The sequence below is a fragment of the Amblyraja radiata genome, chromosome 4, assembly GCF_010909765.2.
Source record: "Amblyraja radiata isolate CabotCenter1 chromosome 4, sAmbRad1.1.pri, whole genome shotgun sequence".
In the NCBI taxonomy this organism is placed as follows: domain Eukaryota; kingdom Metazoa; phylum Chordata; class Chondrichthyes; order Rajiformes; family Rajidae; genus Amblyraja; species Amblyraja radiata.
The window spans coordinates 102,437,933-102,450,495 of record NC_045959.1 but is presented as its reverse complement, the minus strand read 5'-3'; positions in this window follow the sequence as shown (position 1 = coordinate 102,450,495).

The window sequence follows — 12,563 nt, the reverse complement described above, 5'->3', positions numbered from 1 at the left end:
ACCTCCCTTCCAGCAGTGACTCCATTTACATCTCACGCTGCCTCGGCAAGGCCAGCAGTATAATCAAGGACGAGTCGCACCCTGGCCGCCCCCTCTTCTCCCCTCTCCCATCGGGCAAAAGGTACAGAAGCGTGAAAACGCACACCTCCAGCTTCAGGGACAGTTTCTTCCCAGCTGTTATCAGGCAACTCAATCATCCTACCACAACTAGAGAGTGGTCCTAAACTACTACCTACCTTATTGGTGACCTTTGGACTATCTTTGCTGGCTATATCTTGCACTAAACTTTTTCCTCATCATGTATCTATATGATGTTAATGGCTCGATTGTAATCATGTTTTGCCTTTCCGCTGACTAGTCAGTATCTCTAAACTAAAACTATACACTCTGATGCACAGCTGACTTCTTAAAGGATTAAATCGATGTTGGTCCTGAAATGGAATAGGTAGGCAACTGGGGTAAAACTTAGCGAGGTTGCTGTGTAGTATTCCAACAGATTACTGAAGATCCACACTCACGTAAAACACTTTGTATTAATTTGTTTCCTAATCCCTAAACGCTTTGCCTAAGCATTTTTCTTCATTAATACTGGAATATAAGAAAATGACAGCAGAAGAAGATTGAAAATGTTCGTCTGGTAAATTCTAGTAGAAGAAAGCATTATTTGAAGGATTTTCAGTGACCTGATTTCAATATTAGTAGAAACTAGACCAAGTGGGACCCGTTGAGTCCCGTCCCCTCAATGCCCGGTTGCGGGGGGGGGGGGGAGGGGGGGAGCCTGCGGCGTCACACACACACACACACACACACACACACACACACATACACACACACACACACACACACACACACACACACACACACACACACACACACACACACACACACACACACACTAACCACCCCCCACATACACACACTAACCCCCCCCACCCCCCGTGATATTATATTAATATTATTCATTTGCTCCTTTTCCCCCATCCCCCACCCTATCCACTCACGCATAGCCCCCAACTGCACAGGTGCGGTTAGAGAGGGAGGGGTGTAGAGAGGGAGGGGGAGGGGTAAAGAGGGAGAGAGTGAGGGGGTAGAGAGGGAGGGGGAGGGGGAGGGGGAGGGGTAGGCGGTAGAGATTGACGGGCGGGGGGAGCGCGCGGTGTCACAGGGAAGGGCTGGTCCCCGAACGCAATACTTCACCACTCACCCATAGCAGAGCTGCCAACTCTCACGCATTGAGCGTGAGAATCACGCATTTCGCCAAATTCTCACGCTGATCACAGAATTTCTCACGTTCTGTCGTGAGAAATTCTGTGATCAACGAGAATTTCTAAACGAATATCAACTGCACGGGCCGCGGGTGTTGGAGAGCTGGGGCGGAGGGAGGGATGGAGCGGACGGGGAGCCGGGGTGGCGAGTGTGTGCGAGGCTGGCGAGTGTTTGCGAGGCTGGCGAGTGTTTGCGGGGCTGGCGTGTGTTTGCCGAGCTGCGAGTGTTTGCTGGGCTGGCGAGCCGCTCGCTGCAGCTCCCGCCATGGAGCAGCCTCAGTGCAAGAGTCCCGGGCCATCGGAGGCTGCCGTGAGAGTCTCTGTGCTGAATTCGCCCTGTTGACCGGCATGGACCAGGCTATGGCTCGGTGCATCCAGGAGGACAACCAGTGGCTGCTGGAAGTAGGTACCAAGCACTGGGTAGAAACGGTGGAAGATAGTGGACTTCAAATGGGGGTGGTTGGAGAAAGCATCCTGCTTGCCTGCTAGATTTTCACTTACTGTAACTGCAGGAAAAATGTTCCCGATGTTGGGGGAGTTCAGAACCAGGGGTCACAGTTTAAGAATAAGGGGTAGGCCATTTAGGACTGAGACGAGGACAAACTTTCTTCACCCAGAAAGTTGTGAATCGATGGAATTCTCTCCCACAGAAGGCAGTGGAGGCCAATTCACTGGGTGTTTTCAAGACAGTACCCCATTTAGCTCTTGCGGCTATCAAAACCAAGCGATATGGGGGAAAAAACAGGAAAGGGGTACTGATTTTAGATGAACAGCCATGATCATATTGAACAGCAGTGCTTGCTTGAAGGGCCGAATGGCCTATTCCTGCACCTATTTTCTTTGTTTCTATGCTTGAGTATATGGTAATAAAACTCGACCACTTGATTTTGAAGCATTCATGCATGGTGGAGGTATTTAGAGTGATACAGTGTGAAAACAAGCCCTACAGCCCAACTTGCCCACACCTGCCAACATGTCCCAGCCACACTACCTGCTTTTGGTCCAAATCCCTCCAAACCTGTCCTATCCATGTATCAGTTTAACTGTTTCTCAAATGATGGGATAGTCCCTGCTTCAGCTAACTCCTCTGGCAGCTTGTTCCATACACCCACCACCCTTTGTGTGGAAAAAGTTACCCCTTAAAAAGTTACCTTAAAAATACTTCAAACAAAAAATATTGAAATCATATTTCTACAATCCACTAAAACATGATTTTAATACATCAAATTTCAAAAAGTCCCTACCGTGGGAATGGAGCACCCCCCTCCCACACCCTCACCCACTCGGTCGCTCCACCCGCTCGCCGGTTCCCTCAAAGCCAGTGATCAGTGATCGCTCAGCCTCCCCCCTTTCAAAAACGCTCCAATCCAATTTAAAGCATATATATTGCAATCAAGTGTAAGTTAAAAGACTCGCTACAGTACAATTTCAAGCTGAAAAATGCAAAAGCTCCATACCAATGGGAGAAGGGACACCCTCCTCCCACCCCCCCCCCCCCTCCTCCCACCCCCTCCTCCCACCCCCCCCCCCCTGTAATATAATAATGTATGCATGTTGGTAGGTGCAATCAAAACAAAGATCTTTTTATTATTGTTGTGTTATGAATACCACAGAAAACATAATGTATTCTCAAGATCACATTAAATAGAATATTATTGCTTAAATATATATTTATTGGACTTTGCATTTCGGAAAAGTCCCAGCTGAGAGGAAGACAGCAGATTACTGAAAATATTCAGGGTGAAAATGACAAGGACAGTTTGTTAGGAAAATGAATGAAATGGTAACAGAATACTTATACAGCTGAGTGAGTATAATTTTATGGATGAGAAATTGTGTTCAACCAATTGATGACGTATTTGACAAAGTAACTAGCATGCTAGATAACAAGGAAGTCAATTGTTATGCAAATTTTGATATACAAAAATTTGGTCCGTGAAATGCCCCATAAAAGATTACCGCATTAGATAAGCACCTGTGGACTTGAACGTAATAGGTTAAGTCCAGGGAGTCAGATATGGGGCTTCATGTTTGGGCCAGATATATTGTGCAGAGGGGCTAGGAATAAGGCCACGTGTGCATCCAGAGTCAAGGTCTGGAATGCAGTCAAAGGTGGGGCAATGGGAGTGTTCAGCACTGGGAACCTAAGCAGGTAAGGAGCTATGATCAGGGTAGAATAGGGGGCCAGGTGTAAGGCTGGACTTGGGGTCAGGTATGTGAGAAGGTATGCAACTGGAGTCAGGGTCAGGAGTCGTACCAGGTGTGCAGTGAGACCCAGGTTGGTCAACATCGGCCAAGTGCTTGATTATAATCTGATCTCCATACATGAATACACTAAGATCATTCATGTGCTACACCTGTTGATCAGAGCCCGGCTCTACTGTGGAATGTAATTAGGAATGTAATTTAGCCTAACCTTATTCATAGCTAATCCAAATTAAAGCATAAATATTGCATTCAAGTTAAAAGACTCACTACAGTATGCACCAGATTGCACAATTTCAAGCTGAAAAATGCAAAAGCTGCATACCTCCCACTGCTTGGATAGCAGTAACAGGATCGGTCCGAGTCAGCATGGATTTACGAAGGGGAAATCATGCTTGACTAATCTTCTGGAATATTTTGAAGATGTAACTCGGAAAATGGACAAGGGAGAGCCAGTGGATGTAGTATACCTGGACTTTCAGAAAGCATTTGATAAGGTCCCACATAGGAGATTAGTGGGCAAAATTAGGGCACATGGTATTGGGGGTAGAGTGCTGACATGGATAGAGAAGTGGTTGGCAGACAGGAAACAAAGAGTAGGGATTAACGGGTCCCTTTCAGAATGGCAGGCAGTGACTAGTGGGGTACCGCAAGGCTCGGTGCTGGGACCGCAGCTATTTACAACATACATCAATGATTTGGATGAAGGGATTCAAAGTAACATTAGCAAATTTTCAGATGGCACAAAGCTGGGTGGCAGTGTGAACTGTGAGGAGGATGCTATGAGAATGCAGGGTGACTTGGACGGGTTGGGGGAGTGGGCAGATGCATGGCAGAAGAAGTTTAATGCGGATAAATGTGAGATTATCCACTTTGGTAGCAAAAACAGGGAGGCAGATTACTATCTAAATGGCGTCAAGTTGGGAAATGGGGAAGCACAACGGGATCTGGGGGTCCTTGTACATTAGTCTATGAAATTAAGCATGCAGGTACAGCAGGCAGTGAAGAAAGCGAATGGCATGTTGGGCTTTATAACAAGAGGAATCGAATATAGGAGCAAAGAGGTCCTTCTGCAGTTGTGCAGAGCCCTAGTGAGACCACACCTGGAGTATTGTGGCAGTTTTGGCCCCCTAATTTGAGGAAGGACATTCTTGCTATTGAGGGAGTGCAGCGTAGGTTTACAAGGTTATTTCCTGAGATGGCGGGACTGTCATATGCTGAGAGAATGGAGCAGCTGGGCTTGTACACGCTGGAGTTTAGAAGGATGAGAGGGAATCTTATTGAAACATATAAGATTGTTAAGGGTTTGGACACGCTAGAGGTAGGAAACATGTTCCCGATGTTGGGGGAGTCCAGAACCAGGGGCCACAGTTTAAGAATAAGGGGTAAACCATTTAGAACGGAGACGAGGAAACACTTTTTCTCACATAGAGTGGTGAGTCTGTGGAATTCTCTGCCTCAGAGGGCGGTGGAGGCAGGTTCTCTGGATGCTTTCAAGAGAGAGCTAGATAGGGCTCTGAAAAATAGTGGAGTCAGGGGATATGGGGAGAAGGCAGGAACGGTGTACAGATTGTGGATGATCGGCCATGATCACATTGAATGGGCCGAATGGCCTACTCCTGCACCTATTGTCTATTGTCTATTGCCTCTCACAATTTCTCACTCCCAACTCTCACCCAATGTTGCCAGCCCTGCACATAGGTCCCGATACTCACCATTCCCTAGAGAGGGAGAGGGGGCAGAGAGGGAGAGGGGGCAGAGAGGGAGAGGGGGCAGAGAAAGAGGGGGAGCAGAGAGGGAGGGGGTAGAGAGGGAGGAGGTAGAGAGGGAGGGGGAGGGGATAGAGAGGGAGGGGTAGAGAGGGACAACTTGTTCTATTTGATCTTATTTGATTGTGCACACCAGGTTGATTGCATTCGTGGAAACACGTGAAGGTTGCAATCTCCCACACCTGTCCCATTGTGATGTCATATGTAAATGAGGTCCATTGTGATTGAACGTCTGAGAGATGGCACTGTGACATCATCAATGGAAAGTGCTGCGAGTCTCCCACTGAAAAGCAGATCATTTTTTAAAATAAACGATTAAAACTTTTAAAACTTTGGAAATTTACGTCGGACTGCGACGGGAAGATGTTTATCCCGTCGAGGGAATAAATGTGTGTGGCATGTGTGAAAATGGGAAGGCTGTGGCCAAGCGTTTTGGAAGAAGATACAAATTAAGGAGATTAAGGAGATTAAAAGAAAGAAACATAGAAAATAGGTGCAGGAGGCTATTCGGCCCATTGAGCCAGCACCGCCATTCATTGTGATCATGGCTGATCGTCCCCAATCAATAACCCGTGGCTGCCTTCTCCCCATATCCCTTGATTCCACTAGCCCCTAGAGCCCTATCCAACTCTCTCTTAAATCCATCCAGTGATTTGGCAGGGAATTCCACAAATTCACAACTCTCTGGGTATTTTTTTTTTTTCTCACCTTAGTCTTAAATGGCCTCCCCTTTATTCTAAGACTGTGGCCCCTGGTTCTGGACTCACCCAACATTGGGAACATTTTTCCTGCATCTAGCTTGTCCAGTCCTTTTATAATTTTATATGTATCTATAAGATCTCCCCCTCATCCTTCTAAACTCCAGTGAATACAAGCCTAGTCTTTTCAATCTTTCCTCATATGACAATCCCGCCATCGCAGGGATCAATCTCGTGGCCAACACAACCCTGCATACACAAGGAAATTTAGAATGGTGAGAACAAAGGGAAGAGTTTTAGTATTAAGAGCGGCGTTTTATCATACTAGATGTATAAAATTTTAAAATGGGTTACATCAACCTAAAAACTGAGGATTCTTACACTGCAGAATTTAAGTTGGTTAATCAAAATACAAAATATCAATTAATTCTGATGAAAGGTGTCCAACTGAATAGCCAGCCATTGTACCATTCCAATACTTCTGCCTTTAATTAAAACATAGTAGTCACTGAAAAAATCAATTTGAAGAGCAAAGGAGAAGAAATATATAAGGAGTGCAGAATATATGAGCGTAGTGCTGCACATATTGTTGGGCCTACTCCCGCACATATTGTCTATTATCTAATGTAGGTCTCAGCATTGTATTCAATTGGACTTTGGGTATGGAATTGTATTACAATGATGAGAACCATATTTAGTTTAGTTCAGTTTAGAGATACAGTCCGGAAACAGGCCCATCAGCCCTTCAAGTCTGCGCCGACCAGCACACCAACACTATCCCACACACTAGGGACAATTTACAATCTTACCAAAGTCAGTTAACCTGCAAACCTGTATGCCTTTGGAGTGTGGAAGGAAACCGGAGCACCTGGAGAAAATCCATTCAGGTCACGTGGAGAACGTACAAACTCCATACAAACAGCACACGCAGTCAGAATTGAACCGGGGACTCTGGCGCTGTCAGGCAGCAACTCTACCACTGCGCCACCGTGCCACCCCAATTTTTGCACCTTCTCGTTTGCTCTACCTATTGAGCGTGTACTTGAGTTTGGCTTGATTGGATTTACATATAGTATGTGATTTGCTTGGATACCATTCTAAACAAACCTATTCACTGCACCTCGCAAACATCCAGATTCAGAGACAGTTTCTTCCCAGCTGTTATCAGGCAACTGTTATCAGGACCCTATCAACAACTAGAGAGCGGTCCTGAGCTACCATCGATCGCATTGGAGCCCCTTGGACTATCTTTAGTTGGACTTTACTGGACTTTATCTTGCACTGAACATTATTCCCTTTACCATGTGTCTGTACACTGTGGATGGCTTGATTGTAAACATGTATTATCTTTCTGCTGACTGAATAGCACATAACAAAATCTTTTCACGGTACCTCGATACACGTAACAATAAACTAAACTAAACTAAACTTAATCAGATAACACAATAAACTAGCTCTACACATTTGAATTTCTATGCTTCTATTTTTTCAGACAAAGCACAGTGGTGCAGCGGTAGAGTTGCTGCCTTACAGAGTCAGAGAACCGGGTTCGATCCTGACTACGGGTACCGTCTGTATGGAGTTTGTACATGACCTCCCACACTCCAGAGATGTACAGGTTTGTAGGCTAATTTAGACAATAGACAATAGGTGCAGGAGTAGGCCATTTGGCCCTTCAAGCCAGCACCACCATTCAATGTGATCATGGCTGATCATCCACAATCAGTACTCCATTTGCATGGTAAAATTGGCCCTAGTGTTTGTAGGAGAGTGCTAGTGTCGGGGGGTCGCTGGTCGGCACGGACTCGGTGGGCTGAAGGGCCTGGTTCTATGCTGTATCTCCAAACTAAACTAAACTAAAACGAAACTAAATAACGTGACAAGGAATACTGTCATATATATGATATACGGTGCAGGCTCGAAGGGCCGAATGGCCTACTCCTGCACCTATTTTCTATGTTTTTTTCTATGAGGAGCTGTTCACAACGGAGGCTAAAATAAATTGATATTAATGTAGCCTTGGGGCACGTCATGCTTTTTATTTGTTGTGTCACTGATTCTGCTGCTATTATATTTTCCAGTTTGGTTATCTTTACTCGTTGTTAGTCAATGACAATGGGTGGAAAATTACGACACATCACAGCCCCTCCTGAATGCTTGATCTTCGATGGCACACGACAAGGGAATACTCAGCACAAAGGAGGGGAGGGAAAAGCTGATTTCCATGTGTGGCGCGGCGGCACAGCGGTAGATCAGCTGCCTCGCAGCGCCAGAGACCCCTGTTCGATCCTGACCTCGGGCGCTGTTGGTATGTTGTGCAGTGTTCAAGACTCTGATAGATGCTGGGAAGAACCATGTTTTCTGGCTCCTATACCTTTGGGCTGCATGGTGGCGCAGCGGTAGAGTTGCTGCCTTACAACGCCAGAGACACAGGTTCAATCCTGACTACAGGTGCTTGTCTGTATGGAGTTTGTACGTTCTCCCTGTGACCGATGGGGTTTTCTCCGGCTGCTCCGGTTTCCTGGAAGGCGACTCCGGACTGTCAAAGCTGCCACAGCCAGACGTAAAACAGCTTTATTCCACGAGTAGTAGCTCTGCTCAATAACCAAAAATCTGTAACCTCCTTTTGCTCTGGTATTTTATTTAATTCACATGTTTAATCAATAATGTTTTATTATTAATGTTTAATGTTTTATATGTCATTCCTAACTGTCACTGTATGTCATGTTGTCACTTGTGGGCGGAGCACCAAGGCAAATTCCTTGTATGTGAATACTTGGCCAATAAACTTATTCATTCATTCATTCCTCCCACACTCCAAAGACGTACAGGTTTGTAGGTTAATTGGCTTCGGTAAAATTGAGAATTGTCTATAGTGTGCGTAGGATAGTGTTAGTGTGCGGGGATCGCTGGTCGGCGAGGCCCCGTGGAGCAGAAGAGCCTGTTTCCGGGAAGTATTTCTTAACTAAACTAAACTAAAGGCTGAAAAATCAACCCGTGCAAAATGTGAAAAACGGTTGAAGAAAGTAGTTTAAAAGCACTTCTGGGGCGGCACGGTAGCACAGCTGGTAGAGTCGCTGCCTCACGACACCGGAGACCCAGGCTCGGTCCTGACCTCGGGTGTTGTCTGTGTGGAGTTTGCACGTTCTGCCTGTGACCGCGTGGGCTTTGTCCGGGTGCTACAGTTTTCACCCACATCCCAAAGATTTGCGCGTTTGTAGGCTAATTGGCCCTCATGGGTTTAAGGTGAGGGGGGAAAGACTTAATAGGAACCTGAGGGGTAACGTTTTTACACAAAGGATGATGTGTGCATGGAACGAGCTGTTGGAGGTGGTGATATCGCAACGTTTAAGAAACATAGGCACATGGATAGGACAGGTTTAGAGGGATATGGGCCAAACGCAGGCAGGTGGGACTAGTGTAGATGGGACATATTGGTCGGTGTGAACAAGTTGGGCCGAAGGGCCTGTTTCCATGCTGTATGACTATGACTATGATTCTGTAACTTGTCCCTGGAGTGTAGGGAATGATGAGTAGAACGTGGGATAGCATGGAACTAATGTGAGAATGGATTCACCATGTACTCGGCGGGGCGAAGGGCCTGTTTCCATGCTGTATCTCTAAACCAAACTCTAAAACCAGAATACTGCACTCCTTGCGATTGTAAAAGTTACCATTCTCTTTCCAGAGCCTGGGAAAATGAGGCAATGAGCCTTCAATAATGTGTAGTAGGAACTGCAGATGCTGGATTAAACCAAAGATAGACACAAAATGCTGGAGTAACTCAGCGAGACAGGCAGCATCTCTGGAGAGGAGGAATGGGTGACGTTTCGGGTCGAGACCAGTCTCGACCCGAAATGTCACCCATTCCTTCTCTCCTGAGATGCTGCCTGTCCCGCTAAGTTACTCCAGCTTTTTGTGTCAACCTTCAATAATGCTGTAAATCGAGTCTATCATTACAAATCAGAAGTCAGTCTTGGTCTGTGCGAACAAGTTATCCTCTGGATTGAAAGCAAACATTTCCTGAGCAAATGGAGTGTGATTTCGTCAGCAATTACGTCAATAATCTGGGTCACAAAGTCTCTCTATCCTTGCCGCAGAATGCTTTCCCACAAATCCAGTCTTTAATTTTTACTGTGTGGGAAGCAACTGCAGATGCTGGTTTAAACCAAAGATTGACACAAAATGCTGGAGTAACTCAGCGGGACGGGCAGCATCTCTGGAGAGAAGGAATGGGTGATGTTTCGGGTCGAGACCCTTCTACAGTCTGAAGGGTCTGGACCCGAAACGGCACCATTCCTTCTCCCCAGAGATGCTGCCCGTCCCACTGAGTTACTCCAGCATTTTGTGTTTAATTTTTACTGACTGTTGAGACAGTTTTGAGTCAGCATACTGTTCCATGTTCAAGGCCTGTGGCCAACCTAAATGAATGCAGATGCACTGTAGAAGGCATACTGTCGGGTTGGGGTATGGCTTGGCTTGGGAACGGCTCTGCCCAAGACCCCAGGGCGGCACGGTGACACAGCGGCAGAGTTGCTGCATACAGCGCTTACAGCACCGGAGACCTAGGTTCAATCCCGACTACGGGTGCTGTCTGTACGGTGTTTATACGTTTTCCCTGTGGGTTTTCTCCGAGATCTCCGGGTACGTCCCACACTCCAAGGATCCAAAGGTTTGTAGGTTAATTGGCTTGGTATAAGTGTAAAATTGTCACTAGTGTGTGTAGGACAGTGTTAATGTGTGGGGATCGCTGGTCGGTGCGGGACTCGGTGGGCCGAAGTGGCCTGTTTCTGCGCTGTATCTCTGAACTAAGCCATATTAATGGATGGTACACAAAATTGCTGGGGAAACTCAGCGGGTGCAGCAGCATCTATGGAGCGAAGGAAATAGGCGACGTTTCGGCCCGAAACGTCGCCTATTTCCTTCGCTCCATAGATGCTGCTGCACCCGCTGAGTTTCCCCAGCAATTTTGTGTACCTTCGATATTCCAGCATCTGCAGTTCCCTTTTGAACATATTAATGGATGTATTGGATCTTATCTAAGCAATATAATACTCAAACCACAAAACGGAAAACGTCACATTCAAGTTTATTTCAAAAGGTTACCTTGCAGAATATAAACCCTCACAAAAGCTAAATATGCCACAGCAGAAGATTCCGTGTTGACTTTTTACAATGACTTTGTTGCCCACCAGCTTTGAAACGGTACGCACCTCCTAACAAGACTTCACAATGAAAAATTGCCCTCGGCCCAAAAGACAGATCTGCTTATTCAAGAAAGGAGCAGGTGGGCTCGTATTCTGTGGGTTCATCCCATGGAGTGTCTATAAGTTTTAAGTTCATAAATGATATCATAGCCCGCCGAAAAATAAATGTAACCTGATACAGAGCCATCATGATAACCCTGATGGCTGCTGTTATTTATAATGCCAGTAATCCCTGAGAGGCATAAGAACACAGGAAATAAGCACAAGATTACGACATATTACTCGTTTAAGCTTGCATCAACGTTTAACTTTTCGACTGGTCTTCCAATTCATCTCCATCTTCCCATATTCCTTGATTCCGATAAGATTTTTTTTTTTTTAAACTCTCCCTTTCCCAAGATATTATCTGAATTATCAGGGTTTACTTGTGCAGAACATTGCAAAAATTCACGGCAATTTGAGTGAAGAAATGTCTTCTTTGATGACGAATTCCTTCTTCTGAGATCTGAACACGAGTTCGAAACACAGGCAGGGTGAAAATATTCTCCCTGCAATCCCTCATTAAGCACATGAAGAATTCTGCATGCTTTAACAGTTCAAATTTCACTCTTCTAAACTCTTGACATCATGACCCAAGTCTCCTCAAAGGACAACCTCTTTTTCCCGGGAATCAATGTTTTGTTGCACATGTACAGTATGCTTACTTAGAAGATAGACACGAAATGCCGGAGTAACTCAACGAGACAGGAAGCACCTCGGGATAGAAGGAATGGGTGACGTTTCGGGTCGAGATCCTTTCCTTCCACCCAGAGATGCTGCCTGTCCTGCTGAGTTACTCCAGCATTTTGAGTCTGTCTTCAGTGTAAACCAGCATCTGCAGTTCCTTCCTACACATCTGCTTGTTCAAGATGGGAGACCAGAAGGCAAGCTGTTTTAGCCGCAGTAAGACCTTCGAGACCTTAACGTAATTATAATACGGCTTTGCCCTTATCCCTCTTCAAACCCTTTACATTGAAGACAGACACAGCATTTGTTTCCAGAATTAGTTGCAAATACTTGCATGCTATTTTTTTGTATTTAGATGCAAGAACAAAAGGGTTTCCCCTTATCGCCAACATTTCCCATTTCCTTGCTATTTAAAATATTTCTATTTCTCCGACTAATCTAGATAACATTTCTGTACACATACTGAGGAGTCCATTCAACACAAGATGATCACTGCAAGTCAAAAATAAACTCGGCAGATAGCTGTATTCTAAAATGAGCATATATAGCCACCAACCAAAAAATAAAAGTGGCTACAATGAGTACGTACACATTTTTTACAAGCAAAACAAGCAGAATAACAATTGCCACCTCAAGCATGCTCACACCAAATTACAAGCATTTCCGCGGAACTATTTCTCAAAGGCTTGTCCT